The sequence below is a fragment of the Schistocerca americana genome, chromosome X (genome assembly GCF_021461395.2).
Source record: "Schistocerca americana isolate TAMUIC-IGC-003095 chromosome X, iqSchAmer2.1, whole genome shotgun sequence".
NCBI lineage: Eukaryota > Metazoa > Arthropoda > Insecta > Orthoptera > Acrididae > Schistocerca > Schistocerca americana.
The window spans coordinates 251,420,725-251,445,698 of record NC_060130.1 but is presented as its reverse complement, the minus strand read 5'-3'; the positions used below and the strand labels follow the sequence as shown (position 1 = coordinate 251,445,698).

Below are 24,974 nucleotides of genomic sequence, written 5' to 3'. Positions count from 1 at the left end.
TACAACAAAGATCATAGTGACAAAAGAAAGAATATACATAAGAATAATATCATTGCAACATGAACATATCAAAGTACCTCTACATTAATCAAATCAAATCTGAATGTTGTCTCAGAAATATGTTAACTACTTTACAGAAACACAGTAGAATATTACTGGTATCGAGAGGTTCAGGTGAGGTGCCGTAATGGTTACGTAATTCAAGTACCATTACACCGTCCATATTGAATTTCTCATACGAAACGTAGATTTCTCCCTTTTATACCAATTATTTTCGAAGAGAGAGGAAATTGGAGCATACAAACGTTTTCACATTGCTTAAGTATCGTTCTTCTTGTGAAAATCCTGTAACAGTATGGCACAGGCTATACTTCCTGTAAGTATTCTCTCATCAGTTAAAAAAAAATCTGTTCTTATCAGCTTAATATCTGTTACGCCCTGCATCACAGGACTAGAATATTAAACTCATTTTTGAATCATGATGGAGTGCCAAGATCTATCTCTCTCACAGGATACCTCCTCACTTCTGGTCTCCCTTAAAGTAAACAAATGCTTCGCCACATACGAAGTCTTTCAAGGTAACAACACAGAGAAGTTGCAAATATCATGTTTATACTATGTACCACTTTATAAATTTGGTAATACATATGATTTTCTTACGACTGTTGTATCTCCTTGTGTAGGTGAAAAATTGAAATTTAGTAAAAAGATATCGTCACACCTAAGAAAGGCTCTATTACTGCTCCTGCCCTGTATCATATTTGTGGTACATAGGCCATCGCTTCCACAAGGTAGGCGGCACGTCATTCATATCAAGTTGATAGGATATGCAGTTTCTGGACCTGAGCTTTTCCTGGCAAATATAAGAGAGGTCCAACCCCTGCGAATTGAATTTTATAAATTAACAGTATATCCTCTGCTTTGTAACTGAGATTGTTTTGGATTTCCTGTCGTGATATCCTTCCTCTTCAGCACAGACTGTGTCCATTTCCGACCATTTTCCAGATGGGGGACAGGGCGAGAAGTGCAAGAAAGGAGAGCTGAAGCACTTCCCAGAGGGGGAGGGATTCATTTGCTGATATATGTAACTAGTAAGTCAATTAATTTGACATCAAAAGTGTGTTCGCATTGGTGAGAAAGTGGAGAGAGATGTGGGTTGTGGGGTGTGGATGGTTGGAGGGGGAGGAGGAGGGGTGGGAGGTTTCTCAGAAGGACAGATTATCACCAGGGAGTCATAATCCATTTAGCAGAACAACAGGTTAAGGTCATAAATCAATCAGGTTGACCCCTGATTGCATGCTTGCCCGTAATGTAGGCAACTGCACTAACAAAATGGCCTAATGCCCGCTTTGTCATACTACTCACGTGGAACTATTCACTAACGAGATGTGCCTGAGAAGTGCCCTAATCAAACAATTAACGACATAATCAATTAACATTGTTAACCAAATAGTGGTTCATAAATAAGCAGACAGTGACGAATTTTACTTTTTTGGCAGAAGTTGCGTGTGTTCTGACGAAAGTAGAGTTACTTACAGGGGAAATAAAGAAGTTCAAACGATTAAAACTGAATATAAATTGTTTAAAGATACGGAGAGGCGTATATTCTGTCATCTGTGAAGGGCATTTATCGATATTTGGAAATGTTGTCTACAGAAGCACAGCTCACTGAAGAAGCAATACCGGTTAAGAGGCAGTTACATTTTTTTTTAGACAGTGTGAACTTTATACCAGTTGTCCTTTTTCGTTTTTTATGCTCGCCAATTGACAAATCACTGGTCTCATTACATGATAAACATTTTATCATGATGAATATTTCATCTGATGTGTTATTTACAACTACCTTTCTGCACCGAGATACAACGTGTTGCGGTACGGACGGCGTACCGCCCTGCCAAGGAAATTTAGGACCTGTTGCGCCAATTACATTCCGAAAATACGCGGCTGGCGGCACAGGAGACCTGCAAAATCCCTCCACAATACATAAACGTATGGCAGCATGCCCATAACGTGTCGTCGACACAGCATCGCGCCATCCGGCGGTGCATGCCTTCGCTGCCAGACAGCCAAACGAGTAGCTACCAGTAGGCGAGTTCGATCCAGCGTCCCTAACCACATGGCTGACAATCTGCGCGACCTCTCAGAATCCACTGGACAGCCTTCGTTATCATCACCTCGTCACCCGCAAACCGTGCTCCGGAGTTGGGGACGCTGCGCTGCCTAACTTTGTATCGCTGTCTCTGGTAATCGCAGTCACAGCGGCACACAGGAATGCTTCATAAGCGTCAACTGGCCGACGCTGCCACTCCGCGCCATGTCAACACGTTGGCTCCAAACAGCGTGTGTAATGTTCAGAGGTTGGTTCAAATGGCTCTGAGCACTATGGGACTTAACATCTGAGGTCATCAGTCCCCTAGAACTTAGAACTACTTAAACCTAACTAACCTAAGGACATCACACACATCCATGCCCGAGGAAGGATTCGAACCTGCGACCGTAGTGATCGCGCGGTTCCAGAATGAAGCGCCTAATGTTCAGAGGCATACGCTGTCTCTGTTGTACTAATGTGAAGACATTGCGGATCGACACAAGGCGATGTGTTCCCGGGTTCTCAGAATTGTGTGTGGTAGTGAACTATCGTGTTGGAGCAAGATTTCTGCTGGATTCTTGTCCAATCGAACACGCCGGAACGGTTCTTGAGTTTATTGAGAATCTTCACGTATGATTCTCAATTGATGGTTGACCCACTTGGCATCACATGCACGAGAATGACGCCGTCACATCCCAGAAGACTGTCACCATGACTTTTCCGGCAGAGAGGGTTATCTTGAATTTCTTCCTTTGTGGTGAATGAGGATGATGCCACTCCATGGACTACATTTTTGTTTCCGGCGCAAAGTGGTGCACCCAGCTTTCGTCCCCCGTAACGATCCGTGACAGAAAGGCCTCTCCATAGATCTCAAAACGCTCCAACAACTGAGATGAAATGGCCTTTGAATCTTGTGGTCCGCTGTGAGCATTCGTGGAACCAATCGTGAGCACCTCTTTGAATATCCGAGAGTCTCGATCATTGCAGACACACTTCCAATGGTGAACAACGAATAATGGAATTCGCACGATTCAGCATGTCTGGAGCAGTGGCTGTGACAGTTCGTCCCGAGCGTGGCTGATCATGAAGCTCTGTTTCTGCATTTCCTGAGGCTGTAACTTTCTTTGCCCATTGCCCAACTGTACTCCTATCAACTGTAGCATCGCCATACACTGCACACAAACATTTATGGGTGTTCACCACGGTTTCTTCTTCTGCACACAAGAATTGAATAACAGCACGCTGCTTGTAACGTGAGTCGTATGTAGACGCCATTTTGACGCTGTACTACGTCTCTGCCATGCGCCAGAACGGTTCGAAACTTCACCGGCGCACAGAACAAACATCAAATGTGAAGCACCAACAAGGACGCGTGTCTATGAATGTTAATGGCTTTTTAAAAAAAATGTGGGGCATTACTTATTGAACGACCCTCGTATTTTTTGATGTTTCACACTAAGCAAATGTTTACCTTTTTGCCAAATAACACTACATTAATGTTTCCTGTGGGTCTGCTAGACCTAATGGTTTGTTACACGGTATTGTTTCTTTAGCGCCTTGTGTTTCTATAGTCTACAAATTCATTGATCTTCAAACAGCGATTGTACATAGACGCAGAGTTTTACGTATAAATGATCTTGAGGTTTATTATAACAGACAAATCTCTGTATTTAAAAATCATTTTATTTTTGCCTTCATCCATTAGAGGTAAAGTAATTCTACTGTAACTTGTATTACGTAAGGTATGTCGAATCTAGGCAGTCGAAAGTATACTCTTGGACTTCGATATCAATGTTCAGCACAGCGCAGGCTAGGTAAGAATGTTATATTCGTTGTTAAATTTCTTGTCCAGTGGAATGGTTAGGTTGCTATCCCTTCCACAATAAACAGTTAGAACTGTCGCTATCTTGTCTTATATTTTCACGTCTGTCACCCACCCAGACACAAACCCTACCACGACTAGCACGAGGGCGTTATGCGAAAATTCTTAAAGCGTTTTAAATTAAACAAACGTTATTGAAATTCAGTGTCTTTATTCTCTATGTCCATACATTTACTTTTCAACGTAGTCAACCTGGCGATGAAAGCATTCCTCCTGACGAGAGACCAGTTTTTTTGATACCACAACTGTAGAACCTGCGACTTGGTTGACGGAGGCACAACCTCATCTCTTCTTGTACCCCTTCATCACTACCAATGTCCTCTAAGGTGTTCTTTAAGTTCTGGAAACAAATGAAAATCTAATGGGCCAAGTCGGGACTGTATAGAGGATGACCTATGACAGTGAACCCAAGGCATCGTATTGTTGCAGACGCCGCAGCACTCGTGTGTGGTCTGGCACTGTCGTGTTGAAGGACAAGGCGCTTCATGTGTGCGAACTCTTCGAATTCCAAACTCGGTTACAGCACGCTGTTTTCCTCACACAGACGTAGTTACGTAACACACCGAACGTTACACGCTCTATAGCGGCCGCCGGCCTGAGTGGCCGAGCGGTTCTAGGCGCTACAGTCTGGAACCGCGAGACCGCTACGGTCGCAGGTTCGAATCCTGCCTCGGGCATGGATGTGTGTGATGTCCTTAGGTTAGTTAGGTTTAAGTAGTTCTAAGTAAGGGGACTGATGACCTCAGAAGATAGGTCCCATAGTGCTCAGAGCATTGAACCATTTTTTTCTATAGCGGCCAAATATGTAGCCATGAAGAATAAAGATTTTATTTAAAAACCTATAAGAGTTTACACAGAAGATATTCAGCACGCTCTCGTAATATACAGGATGAAGCTGCTAAGACGTACCAATAATCCAGAATGAATAAATATATCGAGGTGCTGTTTTCGACAAGTTATAGCGGACAATATGGAGAATTTCCTGAAGTTCGCAAACAATTTTATCGTTTATAGCCGCCGAATTACGACACCTTCCTCGTTTTTTTTTCTAGTTGAATTACATCGATTAAATGTACGAAAGAGTGTGCAGTCCCAAAGAGAGCGCAGCTTGGGCTGCTAATAGTTGACTAAACTGATCAGCTCGCCACTGACGTACAGTAGTTGTGTTCAGAGTGGTATCAGAAACATCTCGTTGGAGCTGTGTGAAGAAATCCTGTGTTTCCGAAGTCAAACAGGTAAGAATAACTTTTCAGCTTTCTTGGTGTAGTTCTGGAACTTTGTTGCTTAAGTAATACACAGCATGCATAAGGAATAGCCGTTAATTCTTGATTGTATTTTGAAAGGCTGGCTTTCAGTCTTCCATACTGCATCCACATATTTTGCAAATGTGACGTGTGCTACCATCTGTTGACTTCGCTTGGAATCATTGTTCCTGTACGAAAGAGCGAAGTCCCCAAAAAGTGCGTTGAGAGCTAATATCCCGAAGGTGTGCGGGCTCATATGCGGTTTCCCTTCCTCAAAATTTCTTGGCTCAAACTCGTCAAGGAGTTGAACCGTACATGTCCCATTAAACGCCCTAAATTAGACACTTGTCACCCTTCGGTTAAATTGTCTGGCTGGCGGCAAGTTTGCGGAATACAAAGTTAATATACCTTACAATAACAGTAATAATAATATCGGGAATTAAATTAACGACCCATAAATGATGTAGACCACACATTTGCGATTTGGTCAGAATAATGTTTATTCAGAAAGCAAACTAATTTTGAATTACTGTTACACTCGAGAGCATATCCATTTGACACAGTTCCACAATCTGATCGCGAAACACAAGTCAAATACTCCAACTCGATATTTACACGGAAAGTTAAGAGTTCACACCAGGCGCGCGGCTGCTCACCGCTCAAAGACTAAGTCCCGCGATACCACAAACGCGAAATTTTCTAAGTCGTTTCACTTCCTAGCTGCCTAAAGGCAGACAGTCCGCTTTCGCGTCTCAATCCGAACTGTACCCTTTGGCCTCTCCAGCCGAACTGTCCCTATGCCCGTCCCCAGCCGCGTTTCCCGCGCGCCGAATTCCTCGCTCAACTGACTAGTGCAGTTCCCTTTCCTAAGGCCGTCCATATGATTGGCTACAGCTTATTCTACATTATTTCACATTTTAACATATTTAAATAATCAAAGCTTGACCACATTCACGTTCTAGATAAAGTAACCATAATATCCAATGTTAAATTCTTTTACATAAAACCAATACAATTTCCTTCTTTAGTTGAGATATCAGGGCCAGTACCCTTGCACCAGTATGCTTGCTGATAAATAAATAAAGAACAAAAGTAACTATTATGCACTAAACTTTTCAACAAATATTCTATTACCTAATGATTCAATAAGGCGTCATGCTGTCTTTGTTCAATGTGTTTTGTGTGGAGGAAATAATGATCTGATGCTTAACTGAAAATACTGATAATTTAAATTTACTATATCTTTTAAGCAAATTAAGTTACATTTGTCATTTTAATGATGCGCTTCTACATGAAATTTCGATCGTTAAGATCGACTAAAGCGTTCAGATTTTAGCATTCAGGTCTTCGTTACAAATCTTGTGAATTTCACTTTAACAGTAAATCCTAAACTACTATAGATATGATCAATATTCAAGTTTTATTGGGATCACCATGAAAATTTATGGAGGATGGCAGATTAAACTTACTGTGGCTTCATTCCCTGCATTACTATAGAATTAAAAAGCTTTCTTAAATGTTTCCCTTTATGGCCGATCTTAGTTCCGCAATATTTAACACTGCTCCGTCTCCCTGGTCACAAACGCCTTCTACTGGGTTTCCCTATGACGTAGGTTCTCGTCTGTCTCACTCGCACACTAAACCACTTGGGCCTCAATACACAACAGACGCCTGTGAGTTTCCCCATCTCGTGGTGAATCTGCGCCCTTTGTGGCACGCGGTCCTGGACGACAGGGTTCGTTTCACAGTTCCTGTAGACTGACTCTTTCTGCCATATATTTAAATGAGAACGCAATGCTCGTTAACTCACAGCGTGAGATCTCTTTAGGACACAACTGCAAATTTGTGCCTCTTGAGTGTGTTGTGGAGTCCGAAGGATAGGTTCTGTTTCTGAATGACTTCAAATTAGGTTGCCGCTGCCCTTGGTGCGAAGGAGTCCGCTTTAAGGAAAAGACTGAAAGCTGTGAGTAGAGAACATAGATTTTGGCGTTTCCAGAGGACAGGATGCAGCGCATTAAGTGTGGGAGATAGTGGCACGAATAGTGCTCTTCATTTTATTGTGGTATTGCGTTCATTTGCGACGTTTTTATAGACGTGTACTCTTTGACTATATTTTGAGTACTCTTAAGCGCAGGTGAACGAAAGAGTGATCATTTCCTGTTTCTTGTATTTTTGAAAATTTCAATAAAAGTACTATCTCTCTGCTGCTGGAGTCTTCTGAATATGTAGATTTCGTGTTAATACATATAAACCTAAAATTACTTTGTTCCCCTATTGATAATAACCCAGATATTTAAGGTTATTCCTTAACTGCGCACTCTTAGGTATGGTTCCCCTACTTCGTTCTGTGGCAGTTGGAAGAAGCTCCTAAGAAAACAGCAACGACATAACATGTATGGTACTTGACCAAACAGTATCAATATAAAAGCGCCGCAAACCACTGTCCCGTGTTCAGCAGTAGGTGTCCCAGAAACGTCTACCCTATTACACCATATGTGAGCAAGAACGTAACTCAGGTACAGTTCGTGTATTTAATATAACGGCTTTCATACCAGGTGTTCAAAATGTTGACCTTGAGCATTGCCACACGCTATAAAGTGGTTCTGGAGAAACAATATTACACGTTGAATTTCATCTGGAGTTAACTGCAGTACAGGGCCGTGTCGTTAGTGTTTCCTAATGGGCCTCTTGTTTTAATTTTCTCCACAGATGAAAGTATAAAAGTGTTAATTTTAGTGAGTATTCAGGCAATTTTGCGTTTCCTGAAGGACCGTTCCAGTGCTCTCCAAATGGTCTTTAAAGAGGACCTGTCATATGTGAGGAATGGGAGGGACATCCGTCATGTTGGTAACACGCTGATTGCCTTATGTTCAGTGGGCTACCTTCCAATGACAGGGCAGCAGCATATCTTAGGAACTCGAGATACTCGTGTGCATTTACGTTCCTGTCAGTAACACAATGATGCGGCTGTTGTAAAACACGTACAAACGTTGATAGACCAAGAGCGCTGTTTTTATCCACTTCTTTGAGTCAGCGTCCATTTTCAATTGACGATTAGTCAATGTTGAGAAGACTGACTTGCCCATAGTTTTTAAACAGTGCTTCCACCTTAAAGAAAATTTTGCGAAGTTATGCTCCATCACTTTGCACTTTTCGTAGATAACATTCGGAGAAATGTAACCCATTTTGGAAGTCACACGAAGCTGTAGACACAGCAAAATGTGAAGAGAATGAAATGCGTCGCAGTGTAGTGTTTGCAGAACACTCGTTTGGTTGATCCCTCTCGTACTTCCGAAAGCCACCGTGAGTTGTGTGGCGGAGGGTGCTTTAGTACCGGAGCCATTAAGCCTCCCCGCCTCCCCGCGTTTCTACACTCCTGGAAATTGAAATAAGAACACCGTGAATTCATTGTCCCAGGAAGGGGAAACTTTATTGACACATTCCTGGGGTCAGATACATCACATGATCACACTGACAGAACCACAGGCACATAGACACAGGCAACAGAGCATGCACAATGTCGGCACTAGTACAGTGTATATCCACCTTTCGCAGCAATGCAGGCTGCTATTCTCCCATGGAGACGATCGTAGAGATGCTGGATGTAGTCCTGCGGAACGGCTTGCCATGCCATTTCCACCTGGCGCCTCAGTTGGACCAGCGTTCGTGCTGGACGTGCAGACCGCGTGAGACGACGCTTCATCCAGTCCCAAACATGCTCAATGGGGGACAGAACCGGAGATCTTGCTGGCCAGGGTAGTTGACTTACACCTTCTAGAGCACGTTGGGTGGCACGGGATACATGCGGACGTGCATTGTCCTGTTGGAACAGCAAGTTCCCTTGCCGGTCTAGGAATGGTAGAACGATGGGTTCGATGACGGTTTGGATGTACCGTGCACTATTCAGTGTCCCCTCGACGATCACCAGTGGTGTACGGCCAGTGTAGGAGATCGCTCCCCACACCATGATGCCGGGTGTTGGCCCTGTGTGCCTCGGTCGTATGCAGTCCCGATTGTGGCGCTCACCTGCACGGCGCCAAACACGCATACGACCATCATTGGCACCAAGGCAGAAGCGACTCTCATCGCTGAAGACGACACGTCTCCATTCGTCCCTCCATTCACGCCTGTCGCGACACCACTGGAGGCGGGCTGCACGATGTTGGGACGTGAGCGGAAGACGGACTAACGGTGTGCGGGACCGTAGCCCAGCTTCATGGAGACGGTTGCGAATGGTCCTCGCCGATACCCCAGGAGCAACAGTGTCCCTAATTTGCTGGGAAGTGGCGGTGCGGTCCCCTACGGCACTGCGTAGGATCCTACGGTCTTGGCGTGCATCCGTGCGTCGCTGCGGTCCGGTCCCAGGTCGACGGGCACGTGCACCTTCCGCCGACCACTGGCCACAACATAGATGTACTGTGGAGACCTCACGCCCCACGTGTTGAGCAATTCGGCGGTACGTCCACCCGGCCTCCCGCATGCCCACTATACGCCCTCGCTCAAAGTCCGTCCACGCTGTCGCGGCATGCTACCAGTGTTAAAGACTGCGATGGAGCTCCGTATGCCACGGCAAACTGGCTGACACTGACGGCGGCGGTGCACAAATGCTGCGCAGCTAGCGCCATTCGACGGCCAACACCGCGGTTCCTGGTGTGTCCGCTGTGCCGTGCGTGTGATCATTGCTTGTACAGCCCTCTCGCAGTGTCCGGAGCAAGTATGGTGGGTCTGACACACCGGTGTCAATGTGTTCTTTTTTCCATTTCCAGGAGTGTAGTTATTACGGACAAAGCGTAAATGATATCCCGCGAGTTTCAAGCTTTGTCCCTTTTTTATATGACAAGCTCTTGTCCAACTTTAAACACGTTTTTTCTCAAAACCATGTTTTTCGGCATGGTTGTCGTCGCCCACGCTACAGTTTTCATCCGACTTTAATGTATTTGAACTCCCTTGAAGCAAATTGAATTCTCTTCAGTTCATCGTAGCCGGAGTTTTTTATGTGTATATTTAGAATGTTTTCGGGCAAAAAAGAGAGGTCCAAAAATGGTCATTATCTTCAAATATCTATAATTTCCGCATTTTTTTTTTTTTTTTTTTGTGAATCCCTACGATGAACTACAATTACATCCATAAGGATTAGGGTGATACGATAATTTCGTGTTTCAGATAACTACAACCGGAGTTACAGTGATAACACTCGATAAGACTCCTTTCAGAGCTGCGTCTGAAAAATCACAATTACAAAGTGAAGTATTAATATTTTTCAATAAAAGTACCAATAAAAGCTTCAATGTTTCCTCTATTTATTGCATTTGTCTGCTACATTCCAGTAAGAAAAAAAAATCATGAATTTGAGCAATATTTTCGTCAGAATGAAATTTTCACTCTGCAGCGGAGTGAGCGCTGATATGAAACTTTCTGGCAGATTAAAACTGTGTGCCGGACCGAGACTCGAACTCGGGACGGAAGTTTCATATCAGCGCACACTCCGCTGCAGAGGGGAAATTTCATTCTGGAAACATCCCCAGGCTAAGGCAAAGCCATGTCTCCGCAATATCCTTTCTTCCAGGAGTGCTAGTTCTGCAAGGTTCCCAGGAGAACTTCTCTGAAGTTTGGAAGGTAGGAGACGAGGCACTGGTGGAAGTAGAGCGGTGAAGACGGGCCGTGAATCGTGCTGGAGTAGCTCAGGTGGAGCCGACACGGTAGCTCAGCGTGTTCGGTCAGAGAGCTGGTTGGCCTCTATAATACAAAATGGAGTGAAAGGATCAACAACGTATTTGAACGGATGTCATGTGACGTCCGTAACGACCAAACACAACGATTTACAACGAACAAAGCACAATAAAAAATGGTAGGGCACTTGTCCGCAAAAGGCAAAGGTCCCGAGTTCGAGTCTCGGTCCGGTACAGAGTTTTAATCTGTCAGGAAACTTAATATTTTCGTCCATCACCCCATGGTTCCCCGTTAAAGGAGCCGACCCCCTTCTGACCTGGTCAGTCACTCTTCTTCCCCATCTGCATAGTGCTTTGTTTTTTGTCCAATCTTTAGCCGCTAAAATTCTTCACCTTCCGCCCATAGCCACTAGACGGCATAAGCTGCTTTCGGTATGAGTCGTAAACTGGAAATAACCGTAGTGTTACACCTTCCAAATGTTCAAATGTGTGTGAATTTCTAAGGGGTCAAACTGCTTACGTCATCGGTCCCTAGACTTACACACTACTTAAACTAACTTATGCTAAGAACAACACACACACTCATGCCCGAGGGAGGACTCGAACCTCCGGCGGGAGGGGCCGAATATTTACGTATTCATTTCGCCTAAAATCACGCCCTGTAGATACGTTCACATTCATGAAGGTAGTTACTGACTCCAGTGACTCATCGCCAACTAAGAAGTATTAATTATGTGACAATTCTCTGAAACAGACCCTATAGGTTTCTAATAAAAACCATTTGTATACGTATGCTATTAGGTGCCTGTTAATCTGTAATTTGAAATGCGTATTCTGAATAGCAATAGCTTCTTTTACCCTGCACATCTACTTAAAATAATATTTTCTGTGGCATGAAAGGAGATTACAATAAGGCACTGAATATGCAGATACCCATATCGCACATTCACACGAAACGATAATTAATTTTAACTATCAAATCTTATAGTATTGTGGTTCATGCAAAAGCGTAGAATATGTCTCTGACTTTAATAAGTATATAAAATAAAGATAGAACCTTTAATTCTATAACAGTTTGGGAGTGTAATGAATAAAATTATCTTTTATGTAAATTAAAACACTCAAGTTTATTCCTCACTGCCTTGTTATCAGTTACGCGTAGGTGTAATCTAATTTTATAAACGTAATTTTAAAACTATTACAGCCGGAAGACCGTTCCTTACGTTTTCATAGCAGGGCGATGATGATTAAAATTTCTATAAAGATACATTTAATGACGTATAATATTCTAAAGAATTTAACTGTCTGGCCTCTGCGAGGGCATAAAAGACATTCATGGACAGGAAGATGTATTTTCCAAGAAGGTTGCAGAGAACACGTTTCGGATTGGTTGTGTGTTTCAACAGTGCCTGTTGGTTGTCCTGGTAGGAACAGCTTATACGTACATGTCTGCCATCTCGTTGTTGATATTCTGGTAGCAGGCAGTCGAGTAACAATGAAAGTGTTATATTTGTATTCCTGGTGAAAGTATCTAGTTAAAGAAAGAAACAACGTGTAACACTTTTTAATTCAACTTTGTCACTGATGGAAATGAAAACAGAAGTTGAGGATAAAAAGGCTGTTAACCTACGATTGTAAAGGGTTTTTCAATTGAAAGTCAGTAATTATTAAATGAGTCCATCTTTTAAACTTTATGTTCTAAATTATCAACTTCAGTGTTTTATGTGGCCTTTCTAAATCGCAATCGCTCATCACCAAACGAGTTCTTCGAAATAGATTTCACCCTCAAAGCAGAGTATACACTCATTAATAAACTACACTACCATGGCCGAGAGGTGGATGAAGATGGTATGCTGTTGTCTTCTTCCGAACTGCCATTAAATGTCAGTAATATATTTCTGTCGTGCGTACGGGAGTCACTTAGTCTTTACCTGGCACTGTGATGAGAAATTTCATGAAATCAGCTCTCCTTCGCACTGCCTAAATTTTGCTAGTGGAAGTTTCTTCCACCTCCAGTAATCAAAGCGGCCACCTTCGAGCAGACTGTTATAGCATCAGCATGCGTTAGCGACGTCAGTACCACGGCAAGGTACACGGTCTGGTCACATTAATGTGGATACTTGTCAAAAATCTGAATAACCACCATTTAAAGCGCGGATGTACAGGAAGAGAGTCAGTTACGTATCGACAGGGCTGTAGAGCCATGCCGACTCCAACGCAGTGGCCATCTGCGTTGTTTCAAAGTCGAGGATCCATGGGGCGAAGAGCTCGATCGAGATGGTCCCACAGATTCTCGACTAGGTTTAAATGCGGAGAGTCTGTTATCCAGGGTAGTCGGTATACTCATGCTGGTGCTCTTCGAACTATGCACATACACTGCTTGCTGTGTGACAAGTTGCATTATCCTGCTGTTAGATATCATCATGCCCAGGAAAAGCTAACGGGACATGTAGGTGTCGACTTGGTCCGCAAGGATGAATGCATAATTTATTGACCCACTGTACCTTCCAGAATGAAGAGGTCAACCACGGAATGCCACGAAAACATTCCCCAGACCATAACGCTCCCGTCTCCGGCCTGAAACCTTCCGACGACATTTGCACGGCCGTACACAAAAAAAATGTTCAAATGTGTGTGAAATCTTATGGGACTTAACTGGTAAGGTCATCAGTCCCTAAGCTTACACACTACTTAACCCAAATTATCCTAAGGACAAACACACACACCCATGCCCAAGGGAGGACTCGAACCTCCGCCGGGACCAGCCGCACAGTCCATGACTGTAGCGCCTTAAACCGCTCGGCTAATCCCGCGTGGCTGGCCGTACATACCAACGGCCATGTGTCCTAAGGAGCATAAAATATGATTCATCTAAAAAGATCACCTATCGTCACACAGTGGACGTCCAGTTTCAGTACCGGCGTGGAAATTCCCGTCTTCGTCGCCAATGAATAGCAGACAACATGGGTGATGGCCCATAACCAAAACGTTCGCTGAACGATCGTTGAGGAGACGCTATTGGAAGCCCACTGGTTGATCTGGGAGGTCAGTTGCTCAATAGCTGCACGTCTTCTCACCCGTTCACCTCTCCGCAGCCTTCGTTCACCGATGCCATCTGTGGCTTGTCTTGCACCACAGTTGCCTCGGAGCTGTTTTTGGATAGCGCCATTTTGCCATGCACGGTATATTTTAACCACGGCGGCACCCGAGTACGCGTGCAGTTTACAAACTTAGCCGTTTCAGAAATGCTTCCACCCTTGCACCGAGAGCCAATGATTGTGCCCTTTTGGACGTCAGACAAATCGTACCGTGGCAAATGGTTCAAATGGCTCTGAGCTCTACGGGACTTAACTTCTGAGGTCATCAGTTCCCTAGAACTTAGAACTATTTAATCCTAACTAACCTAAGGACGTCACACACAACCATGCCCGAGGCAGGGTTCGAGCCTGCGATCGTAGCGGTCGCACGGTTCCCGACTGAAGGGCCTAGAACCGCTCGGCCACACCGGCCGGCAAATCGTATCGTGATGAATTCTTCTCGTGTTATCAGCCGAGTGGTGGCGTCGTCTTGTCGCAACGTTTCAATGAGTTTCGTACCCATTGTCTTGTGGCGAAGTGAGAAGATGATGGGTACGAAACTCATATGTGGTGTTCACATTAATGTGTCCCGACCGTGTAGTTTCATTTTTTATTAAAATTTCCTAATTATTAGACTGAATGCGGCTGATTTTCAGTAATGACCACAGCCGTTATAAACATTAGCGTAAAATGAAGGTATTAGTATTGCCCTTTGCTCGTTATAGGGTTAATACCTTTTCCCAGCTATGTTTAACAATTACAGCAATCTCATATCTTTTACACAATTGTGAACTTCACTAACTACAATTGCATACTGCCGAGCAAACGATCTGCATAACCACACTATCTAGCACAAAGGAAATTCTTTATTACTATTATTTTATGAGATAATTGAGACCGGAAACCATTTAGATGGCAGCCCATGAGGAATAGAGCCAGCTATTGATCACGTAACTTACTCACTGATATCCCAAACACACATGTATTTCTCAGAACTATGTAACGAATCACCTTCGGTTCCTATTTTTTTATTTCCTCTCTTTTTAATTTGGGTCTGAGAAGCTGGATACCAGTCCACTGCTCACCTGAAAGACGAGAAGAGCTGCCTCCAACACCGCTCCCATCTCACTATTTGAATCCCTCACATCACGAACAGAAACAGAACAGCGGCAAATTTGTCGGCCTACGTAAGCTTGAAGATGAAACTGCCGTCTCTTCAAATGGTTCAAATGGCTCTGAGCACTATGGGACTTATAACATCTGAGGTCATCAGTCCCCTAGAACTGAGAACTACTTAAATCTAACTAACCTAAGGACATCACACACATCCATGCCCGAAGCAGGATTCGAACCTGCGACCGTAGCAGTCGCGCGTTTCCCGACTGAAGCGCCTAGAATCGCTCGGCTACCGCGCCCGGCGGCGTCTCTTCCAGAGCAAATATTTTACAGGGGACCTGTGTGAAAGTCACATGGTATTAGACTTACTTTTCAAAGCTAAGTTTCAGAGGGGAAGATGTGTTATGTCTGATTTCAGGACAACTTGAATGGTGAATACCCGACATCCGTCTCGTCTCCAACAGGAAACGGAACTAGGAACCAGACTGTGTTTCTAGTAAATGTTCAGTCGCTGTAGAGAATGGGATGACAACAATCCCAGTGCCAGTAGTAATTCTGACGGATTTTTACGTGTCAAATGGCGTATGTTTATTTACTTCGTGATGGGAAGACACAAACGAACAATATAAATTTATGTACAGAAATAAAATACAAAATAATCCAGAACATGCAGCTAACAAGCTTACAAAATTAAGTTTATTAAACATAAATAATTAGACGTTATTCGCCCAGTATATGGCCACGCTGAATGCCCGTGTGTTTTCCGCTATTAGGTCAGTAGCTTGGCATGTCGGGACAAGAAGGTGTTGTAGGAGATGCGCTATAGCTTACGTATTGCTTCCATGTGTTGGAACGAATTCCAGGGCGGCAAATCGAAGAACTGCCGTAACAACGAGAGAAAGAGGAAGCCAAACAAAAATATTCTGAACATAATTAATTGAAAATCCAAGGCTATATGCAGGTACAGTGAGAGTTATAATCTCGGAAGAAATTCTGGTGTTATTGGATCGCTGCAATTGTTATGTTCTCTCTATTACTCTTTGCGGAATGTGTATTCAAAATATCACTGGAAAGCCGTTGAATTTAAAAAGGAACAGGTTTCTCCTTCCGTTAGGGGCACAAGCCAATACTGAGATCAAGAGGCTTTATAACGCTGAGAAAATGGTGTTGAAAAGTTAGAACAGACGGGGAAAGAGAGAACGAGAATTAGAAGAGATACGTGGGCACTGCAAATTACCGGAAAGATTTGCTGACAAACCGAAATAGTGCTGTCGCTGCAGGGAACAGGTTCTCCCTGCGTCGAACAAGCGCGTGAGTCAAAGATGACGAACAAGTGTCTACATTGTCTCAGTCGTTTGTGGACATTGATTGTGAGCAGAGTTTTGTCTCTTTGTGAAATTTAGAACATAATGACAAAAGGAACACATGTACGAACAACCAGCAGGATGTCCAGTGTAGCCCACCATCAATCTGGCGCACCGATTCGTATCTATTTGGCTCGACTAGCTAGCAGCCTGCTGATCCCTCTTAGAGCAAGAATGGAATGGAAAACGATACTCGTTCACGATTGGCCATAACCACTTTACTAACAATGGTAACTGCATGGAGGTGGCACAATAAAAGGTGTCCAGTGTTTCCGTCGGTCGGTTTCGTCACAATCGGATTTGCCCGGAACACTTCATGTCGACTTCCCTGCTTTTCCATTTCTGCAAACGCCAACTACCTAGCAGTCGTAATGTCAAAATTCTATGGCGAAGTTAAACGTTGCTGTCTGTGTTGATAGCGCCGAGCGCCGATTACGTCAATATTTCCGCTCACACGTCTCCGCACACCGCAAAGACCAGTCTTGTCGTTTAGACTTTTGCTCATTTTTCCAGCAGTTGTTTTCAAACAATGCCGATGCGCACTAGTTGCGTTAAAAATTGTTTTTTAACACAACTGGTGTGTTATTTCTTCACATTGGAAACCTTGGTTATTCCATTCACTCCGCCACCCCCAGTACAATCAGACTTCTTTATGCTACCTATACTTGCTGCACACGGTCAAGGAGAAATACTGGACGTGTCAAAAGCTCAAAAAGTAATAAGACCCCTTCACAAATTGAATGTAAAATTATGTTCTACTGCAGTTTCAAAAGAACAATTTCGAATATTTACTGAAACTTGAGAAAAAAGTATAATATAAAATAAAAATATCGGCACTCGATAGTGGCAATTCGATATCGATATATGTAGGGTACTATGTGACCAATCATTATCGATACTTTTTCGTAGTATGTCGATGTATCGATATTTTATAAACAGCCCTTGTCGTATCCCAACCCGCTGAATGAATGCGTAGAATACAGTGTTATTCAAAAACGAGGAACCAGTTTAATTTTTATCCCGTGAAATATAAACTGAAAATAAACTATATACAGATGCAAACAGGAAGTTTTAAAGTTTACAAACATATGGCGTAAACGTTCAATGTTTCACTCTGCTGCTGTACAGCAAACATCTAAGCGGTAAACGAACTCGTCCCACACGCGGAGAACCATCTCTTGTGTTACTGAGTTCCCTGCAGCTGTTATACAGTTCGACCAGACTTGTTGTTTGAGCTGGAACGTAAACAGCATCCATCACAAAGCCCCGCAAGAAAAAGTCACATGGAGTGAGAGCAGCATATCTCGGCCGTCAGAGCGTATGACACACGAATTGCCTTCCCATGTGATCTATCTATCGTTAAGAAAGAGACTGACACAAAAATGTTGACATCAAGAGCCAATGGGGTGGAACTCCATCCAGTTAAAAATGGAGCTCTGTGGCTCTTCGGTACGATGAGATAAAAGCCGTTGTTCTTATACCTCCACGTATGTTCTCTCCTCAGAAAACAATAACTCATAAACTTTGTTTTGAGGTAACGCACTAAAACCCCATAACCTTCCTGTGTCTTTCTCATGTTGCATTGTATAACGAGGATTTTGCAGACTATATCTGAGAATGTTATGTCTGTTCACCTTCCCACTAAGATGAAATGCGCTCCATGGCTTAAATTTATCGCTGGAGAAATTACTCATCTTCCACCTTTCATTATTACTTTTTATTTATTTGTTGTTTCCATGTTGCTGCAAAATGTCATAAGCTGTTCTCTGTCATTTTGAACAAGAGCCTGAACAAGATGTATGGTGTAGGTCTTTTGCACCAAACTTACAGTAGTTGACATATCCCAAGTTCTTCTCTGCCCCTACATCTACGTGAGAACTCTGCAGTTCACAGATAAATAACTGACAGAGGGTTCATCGAATTACCTTCAAACTATTTCTCTACCGTTCCACTCTCGCAAAGTAAGTGGGAAAAACGAACACTTAAACCTATTCGTGCTAGCTCTGATTTCGCTTATTTTGTTAGATAGATCTCCCTATGTAGATTGGTGTCAACAAAATATTTCCGCGTTCGGAGGAGAACGTAGGAGACCGAAATTTCATGAAAAGATCTCTGAAAAACGCCTTTGTTTAAATGATTGTCTCCTCACCTCGCGTATCAAATCCGTGCCACATTCTACCCTCTTTAGCGACAATACGAAACGACCTGCAATTCTTTAAATTTTTAGATGTCGTCCGTCTACACTATCTGGTAAGGATCCCATACTTCACAGCAGTACTCTACCAGAGGACAGACAAGCGTAGTGTCCGCAGTCTGCTTAGTAGACCTGTTATGTCTTCTAAGTGTTCTGCCAATATAACACAGTCTTTGCTGTGCCTTCCCTACAACATTACGTATGTGATCGTTCCAGTTGAATCTGTTCCCAGTTATAACTCCTAGGTATTTAGTTGAACTGACGGCCTATAGATTTGTGTGATATATTGTGTAACCGAGAGTCAACGGATTCCTTTTAGTAAGCATGTGGATGACCTCACACGTTTCATTACTTAGGGTCAATTGCCAAACGACACAGATATCTTGTGTAAATCATTTAGCAACTGGTTTCGATCATCTGATAACTTTACTAGACAGTAAATGACAACATTATCCACCAACAATCTAAGATGGCTGTTCAGGTTGTTCCCTAAGTCATCTATGAAGAGTAGAAACAGCAGAGGAGCTGTAACACTACCTTGGGGAACGCCAGATATCACTTCAGTTTTACTCGATGACTTTCAGTCAGTTACTACGAACTGTGACCTTTCTGCCAAATAGCGAATCCAATTGACATAATATTCCTTAGGCACGCAATTTTATCAGTAGCCGCTTGTGAGGAACAGCATCAAAAACCTATTGGAAATCTAGAAATATGGAATCAATCTGAGATCCTCTGTCGATAGCACTCATTACTTCGTGAGAATGAAGAGCTGTTTCGAAAGAACGATACTTTCTGGCTCCGTGCTGACTGTATGTTGGCAGATGGTTTTCATCGACATAATTCATAATGTTCGAACACACCATATTTTGCAAAACCCTACAGCAAATCGACGTCAGCGATATGGGTCTGTAAATGATTGCATTGCTCCTACTTCTTTCTTGAGTAAGGTGTGACCCGTGCGACTTTCCAGTCTTTAGGTACGGGTCTTCCGTCGAGCGTTATCAAGTGATCTGAGCTGCTTTGCTACACCGAGAATATCTAATTCTAAATTGCTCACGTCGGCAGCAGTTCTTAATACGAATTCTGGAATATTTACTTCGCCTTCTTTGGCGAAGGGGCCGGCTGTTGTGGCCGAGCGGTTCTAAGCGCTTCAGTCTGGAACCGCGCTACCGCTACGGTCGCAGGTTCGAATAATGCCTCGGGCATGGATGTGTGTGACGTCCTTAGGTTAGTTAGGTTACAGTAGTTCTAAGTTCTAAGTTCTAGGGGACTGATGACCTCAGATGTTAAGTCCCATAGTGCTCAGAGACATTTGAACCATTTTTTCTTTGGCGAAGGAATTTCGGGAAACTGTATTTAGTATCTCTGCTTAAGTGGCAGAGTCATCGCTAACATTACCATCCCTATAGTGCAGTGAAGGTACTGATTGTGTCTCGCCGCTGGTGTTTTTCACATATGACGTGAATCTCTTTGGAGTTTCTACCTGATTTCGGGACAGAATTTCGTTGTGGAAACTATGGAAAGCATTTAGTATTCAGGTTCGCACTAAATTTTGAGACTCTACAACTCTGAAAGTCTACAGTCTTTTCGTTCTTTGAGATTTGGCAAGGTTTGTTTGTTGCTTCCGTAACACTGTTCACCTGTTTTTGTGTAACATGGGAGGTCAGGTCCGTCTTTTATTAATTTATTTTGTATAGTTGTCTCTATTGGTGTCGATACTATTTCTCTGAATTTACGTACTTAGTTTGGAAGGAATGGAGGCTGTCTCTTTGGAAGGTATCAAGCGGATTTATATTACCTTTTTCAAACAGATATATTTTTCTTTTATTTTTAATGCATTTCGAAGTCACGGTACTCAGTCTCTCTTCAACTATCTTATGGTCATTAATCCCTGTGTATCCCTCATAATACTCTGTATTTGCTGGGTTTAAAACAAAACTACGGAGGCCGAGCATCTTTTTCACAACCATTTACAGTTCGAGTGGGAGACTAATTGCCCAAATAGTTTTCGGAGAAACAGTTTAGTACGAATTCTTGTGAGTTTTATGCCTACTAAGGTGTAGCTCCTGGACATCCCTCGTATAGCAGTTTATGATAACAAGTAGCGGCACGCACGGATGAGTCGTAGTTCTACAGTAACACATGTGCTCTTGAGCTCCAGCAGCAGTTCCAATTAGTATCAGCTTTGACCGAACGGCCGCCCGTGGTGACCGAGCGGTTCTAGGCACTACAGTCTGGAACCGCGCGACGCTACGGTCGCAGGTTCGAATCCTGCCTTGGGCATGGATGTGTGTGACGTCCTTAGGTTAGTTAGGTTACAGTAGTTCTAAGTTCTAGGGGACTGATGACCTCAGAAGTTAAGTCCCATAGTGCTCAGAGCCATTTGAACCTTTTTGAACCATCTGAGGTCATCAGTCCCCCTAGAACTTAGAACTACTTAAACCCAACTAACCTAAGAACATCACACACATCCATACCCGAGGCAGGATTCGAACCTACGACCGAAGCAGATGCGCGGTTCCGGACTGAAGCGCCTAGAACCGCTTGGCCACCGCGGCCGGAACTTAAAGACAGAAGTAATTTGAATATTTGTTGGGGGTGTCTACTTTTTTTCATTTAATAAACTGCTCATATGAGGGGCAAACAAATGAAAACCGGACACCTGTCACAACGGCACCATAGAAATGTTTCATTCAACACTATTCACAAATGTGTTAACACAATTATCCCACCGGGAGATAAGATGACCAATTCCTGTTTCCTACACTATTGGCCAATAAAATTGGCACATCACGTAGATGACGTGCTACAGACGTGAAATTTAACCGACAGGAAGAAGATGCTGTGATATGCAAATGATTAGCTTTTCAAAGCATTCCCACAAGTGTGGCGCCTGTGGCGACACCTACAACGTGCTGACATGAGTAAAGTTTCCAACCGATTTCTCACACACAAACAGCAGTTGACCGGCGTTGCCTGGTGAAACGTTGTGATGCCTCGTGTAAGGAGGAGAAATGCGTACCATCACGTTTCCGACTTTGATAAAGATCGGATTGTAGCCTATCGCGATGCGGTTTATCGTATCGCGACATTGCTGCTCGCGTTGGTCGAGATCCAATGACTGTTAGCGGGATATGGAATCGGTGGGTTCAGGGCGGTAATACGGAACGCCGTGCTGGATCGCAATGGCTTCGTATCACTAGCAGTCGAGATGACAGGCATCTTATCCCCACAGCTGTAACGGATCGTGCAGCCACGTCTCGATCCGTGAGTCAACAGGTGGGGACGTTTCCAAGACAACAACCATCTGCACGAACAGTTCGACGACGTTTGCAGCAGCATGCACTATCGGCTCGGAGACCATGGCTGCGGTTACCCTTGACGCTGCATCACAGACACGAGCGCCTGCGATGGTGTACTCAACGACGAACCTGGGTGCACGAATGGCAAAACGTCATTTTTCGGATGAGTCCAGGTTCTGTTTACAGCATCGTGATGGTCGCTCCCGTTTTTGGCGACATCGCGGTGATCGCACATTGGAAGCGTGTATTCGTTATCGCCATACTGGCGTATCACCCGGCGTGATGGTATGGGGTGCCATTAGTTACACGTCTCGGTCACCTCTTGTTCGCATTGACGGCACTTTGAACAGTGGGCGTTACATTTCAGATGTGTTACGACCCGTGGCGCTACCCTTGATTCGATCCCTGCGAAACCCTACATTTCAGCAGGATAATGCACGACCGCATGTTGCAGGTCCTGTACGGGCCTTTATGGATACAGAAAATGTTCGACTGCTGCCCTGGTCAACACATTCTCCAGATCTCTCACCAATTGAAAACGTCTGGTCAATGGTGGCCGAGCAACCGGCTCGTCACAATACGCCAGTCACTACTCTTGATGAACTGTGCTATCGTGTTGAAGCTGCATGGGTAGCTGTACCTGTACACGCCATCCAAGCTCTGTTTGACTCAATGCCCAGGCGTATCAAGGCCGTTACTACGGCCAGAGGGGGTTGTTCTGGGTACTGATTTCTCAGGATCTATGCACCCAAATTGCGTGAAAATGTGATCACATATCAGTTCTAGTATTTGTCCAATGAATACCCGTTTATCATCTGCATTTCTTCTTGGTGTAGCTATTTTAATGGCCAGTAGTGTAGAATGCGGTCAGTCGCTGACGGATCCACAACTGCAACCGCACCCGTCCGACAGTACCGATGGTCACACATGTCTTTCTTCAGGTCACCATAGATGTTAAAATCACGCGGAGGAAGTTACAGTAGTTCCCAACGAAATTGATGACCTCAGAAATTGAGTCCCATAGTGCTCAGAGACATTTGAACTATTTTTTATTTCTTTTTTTTTTATTGCTGAAGCGTAGCCATTGTCCGATTGTGAGTATGGGGCCGTGCGTTATACTGCTACAGAATGATTGTCTCCCACAGCATCCAGACAGCCCCAGGGCAAACGTTAAAATCTGCAGCGGAAATACCCCACATCTCTTGCGCCAAAGATATCCAAAGCTTCAATGGTGCCCAAAATTAAAGCAACAAACCGCTGTTACCGCTTGTTGTGTTCAAATTGCTCTAACCACTATGGGACTTAACATCTGAGGTCATCAGTCCCCTAGACTTAGAACTACTTAAACCTAACTAACCTAAGGACATCACACACATCCATGCCCGAGGCAGGATTTGAACCGCAACCGCAGCAGCAGCACAGTTCCTGACTGAAGCGCCTAGAACCACTCGGTCACAGCGGACGGCCTTTGCTGTGTATAATTCGCCTTATAATCATACAAAATGTCAACAGATGTCAGTACAATCTTGTTCGGCACGGAAGATTGCATTCTGGTCAATGGACAACCACGTCAACGATGACGTCAGGTACTTATCAAACGGAGTAGTGTTTGTCGGGTAGTTCCACATCCACAGTCGCTGTGTATACAGTCACAGACGGTGCAGTATGGCACAAGAAGACGCTTACCAGACACTCTGCGCTGGAGAACCATGGGAGGAATGGAAGCAGGACAATCGCAAACTCGTGTGGTTCAAAAATGGTTCAAATGGCTCTGAACACTATGGGACTTAACATCTATGGTTATCAGTCCCCTAGAACTTAGAACTACTTAAACCTAACTAACCTAAGGACATCACACAACACCCAGTCATCACGACGCAGAGAAAATCCCTGACCCCGCCGGGAATCGAACCCGGGAACCCGGGCGCGGGAGGCGAGAACGCTACCGCACGACCACGAGCTGCGGACGAACTCGTGTGACCCGAAGGCTTACTGTGAGTCGTTTTGTTGATTCTCGGATGTGGCGACGGTGTATAGAGACCGAAACAGTATCCCGAAGACCAGGGTAGGACCGATCACATGTCATATCAAAAAGAGAAGGGCACCACGGTACCGTCTTAGTACTGCACTGCAAGTGGCATCTGACCTCGCAGCATCCACCGGACGTGTTGTATCGAGACAAACGGTGTGCAGCAGGTTTGGCAGAGTGACCTTTTTTTGTCAGAGACCTTCTGTATGTGTACCTGATGCGCTTTCACAGAAGGGAAGGTCTAGAATGGAGTCGTCAAAATGTCACCTGGACGATCGAACAGTGAGCCAATATTCATTATGCAGATGAGTCCCGATTTGGTCTGCAGAGTGATTCTCGACGCATTCGCATGTGGAGGGAACTTGGAATACGATTTCAGAATTCGAACATTGTGGAAAGAGACTGATATCGAGGAGGATCCGTAATGGTATGTTCAGGGATTATGTTGGGCATTCTAACACCTTTTCATGAAACTGTCCGGGTGAATAGGCAAGGTTTAACTGCTGTCAGGTAATCGCGACGAGATGTTGGGACCTCATGTGCCGTTGTTGTGAGATGGTGTGGACCCAGACTTTGTACTGATGGACGATAACGTTTTACGTCAGAGAGCACGGGTGGTTGACGTTTTCTTGGAAAACGGAAAACACTGCACGCATGGCGTGGCCTGCTGGCTCTCCCGATTTGAATCCCGTAGAGCACGTCTGGGATGGGCTAGGAGACAGGTTGCATCACGGCAGCATCCACCAACCACTCTCCAAGACTTGCGATCAGCTCTGCAGGAAGAACGGGCGTTATTGCCTCAACATGAGACTGTAGACATCACTAAAAGCATGCCCCGTCGTTGTCAGGCCCGTATTGCAACTGCCGACCGATGTGGCCATGCGGTTCTAGGCACTACAGTCTGGAACCGGGCGACCACTACGGTCGCAGGTTCGAATCCTGCCTCGGGCATGGATGTGTGTGATGTCCTTAGGTTAGTTAGGTTTAAGTAGTTCTAAGTTCTAC

At 44.2% G+C, this 24,974-nt stretch overlaps 1 pseudogene; it reads left to right on the top strand.

Moving 5' to 3' along the window:
• Positions 1-369: 369 nt before the first annotated feature.
• Positions 370-545, top strand: LOC124557450 (annotated as a pseudogene).
• The last annotated feature ends 24,429 nt before the right edge of the window (positions 546-24,974 follow it).